Here is a 2,440-nt window from a genome sequence, read left to right on the forward strand (position 1 = left end):
TCGCTGTCTCGCAAGCTCGACAGCTCGTTCGCTCGCTCCGCGAATTATATGGTTTGGAGTCTGGCGTGAGGGTTTGAGAGCAAAAGAAAAAAAAGCTCGACGCCGCACATACGCATTAAGTCATTTGCTTTCACGTTATGGCGTTAACGTTGCTTGTTTGTGTGTTGTTTTTTTTCTCTCCCGCCCGTTTTACGTAAACCTTCCGCCGGGTGGAGGCCGGTGCAACGACGATTGAGATTAATGGCTCCCAGCTTCCTCTCCGGGGGCGGCCGCGCCGCGCTGCTCCTCCTCCTCCGCGCTCCGCCCCAGATGCGCCGCCCCCGGCCGCCCCTCCCAGTCCTCGCCGTACAAAGTCGCGCGCACGACAACTTCCACAAACCGTCTTTGTCGCCGCGGTGCGCGAGTCGGTGGGCGCGCGATACCGCTTATTCATCCTAATCACCCTAGTCCGGCAGCTCGTCCGCCCCGGACGGCCTGAGACTGCTTTGTGTCCGGGATGAGAAAGTTTGAGCCGGTGAGCAGGTGTGCGAGTACGCGGCCGCACGAGAGAACATGGGGACGGGGGGGAGCGGGGGGAGGGGGGCTACGGCTATGGTCTGGGTTGGGCATGCAATAAGGCCGTTATTCACTAGTTTAATACCGAGTACCGCTGGTGTCCGGGAGAATACGCAGCAGCTCGATGGGTTGTTGCCTACAACGCACTGGCGTGCCTGGCACGGAGGGCGAGGGGGAAGTGGAGGAGGTGGCGGGAGGCGGTCGGTGGCCTCTCTCCACCTCCTCCGCTCCGCTCCCCACTCGCCCTCCGCGCCTGCAACCCCAGTGCGTTGGCAACAACCCATCGAGCTGCCGCCGGCTTCCGCGTATTCTCCCGGGTACCCGGTACAAAAGTAACCAGTGGTGAAGGAGCAGAATGTGCGCTCGGTACAGAGCAGGGTTCTGAGACGACGGGCGGGCGGGTAAAGGGCGGACCCGCGCCACAATGGTCACCCCGTCGCAGCGGGCGACCGCAGCACCAGAGACGAGACCGCTCCGCGCTCGGCCCCGCCCCGCCCCGCTCCGCTCCACTGAGCGCGAGGGTCTCACTGGGCGCCGCGAGGCGGGCCATCATCGGCACGGCCGAGTTACACGCTCCGCGCCGCCCTGGCCTGCCCCCTGGCCTGCCCCCTGGCCTGCCCCCTGGCCTGCCCCCTGGCCTGCCCCCTGGCCTGCCCCGCCCCGCCCTGTCGTCTGATTCAGAATAGCGTTTAAGAGGGACTCTCCTATACCTCCCACATAGCTCCGTCCTTGGTGCACTCATGGGGCAGGTATAGGAGAGCCCCTCTTAAACGCTCTCCTGAATTGGACGGCTGCCCCGCCCTGCCCTCTGCCCTGCCTTGCCCTGCCCCCTGCCCCGCCCTGCCCTGCCCTTCCTCCCCCTGCCCTGCCCTGCTCCGGCTACGAGGGGTGTGTGACGGGAGCTCGGGGCGCCTGCGAGACTCGGGGTAGGCCATCCCGCAGTGCACGCATGCACTACAGGCAAGATGTTGCCTACCTGCCAGGCGCTATATGATAGCTTGCATTGGCTGAACTCGGCAATTTATTCGCAACCGCAAATGACGGACGTACACATTTATTGTTTATAAATTTAAGTTCTCCTGCCCATTATTTGTTTACGCGAGCCGTTTACGAGCTGTGCGGACACCGACAACGTTTGCATGCCCTGTGGGAAGCGGGGTCGTAGGCGGTCCATAACACGTATTGCTTGTCTGGTCATCCACCTTACTTCCTTGTGGTTGTTGGGCCTGCCAGTTGGGCGAAGGGGTGGAAAGGGGGAGTAGTGTTGGCAAACATCCGTGTTCGCTTGGGTGCGTGGGGGTCTGGCCTGACCACCGTTCAATCCGCTCTTTCGAAAGAACCCCCCCCCTCCCCTCTCCTTGTTCATTAGATGACTTGTCTCGACTTCAGTTTGCTCAATACTTTGTAGTCTATTGTCGGATTCAGTTTTCGGTAATGAGAAAGATATACGTACAATCACGTCTCTCGCTCGGACGACCTCGACACCTCGACACTTTGCTCAAAGGAGAGGATCATTTATTTATTTTTGTCAAACTTGTTTATTTTTGTCAAACTTGACAAGACAAGGGGTGGAGCGTGGGAGCTGTTCCAAGAAAGTGCGGGACGTCTGTATGGAGCACACGCGCAGCAGGCAGCACTGGGTATAAGACGTGTCGCTCGAGTTCTCAGTGAGCTTCCCCACCCCCACCCCACCCCCGCCCTTTCCATCTTTTATGAGGGTCAGCGACAGTTCCCGCCAAGTCTCCGGCGACAGCCGCAGGCGCAAGTCGAGGGGGGTTAAAGACGCAGAGGGGGTGGGGCGTTTTCGAGAGAATTCCTCGCTTCCGACTCCTATAATTGGCGCGATGGAGATTTGTGAGAATCAGTGCCATTGGGAGGCCGGGGG

The 2,440-nt window shown here is 60.4% G+C and overlaps 1 protein-coding gene across 2 annotated transcripts in view; it reads right to left on the minus strand.

Annotated features, from left to right (window-relative positions):
* The window catches only part of LOC113208455 (G-protein coupled receptor dmsr-1-like), a 59,063-nt gene that overhangs the window by 54,735 nt on the left and 1,888 nt on the right, over window positions 1-2,440 (minus strand). The window lies entirely within an intron of this gene.

Source organism: Frankliniella occidentalis, unplaced genomic scaffold (assembly GCF_000697945.3).
Source record: "Frankliniella occidentalis isolate FOCC.00 unplaced genomic scaffold, Focc_3.1 Scaffold282, whole genome shotgun sequence".
NCBI classification, from domain to species: Eukaryota; Metazoa; Arthropoda; class Insecta; order Thysanoptera; family Thripidae; genus Frankliniella; species Frankliniella occidentalis.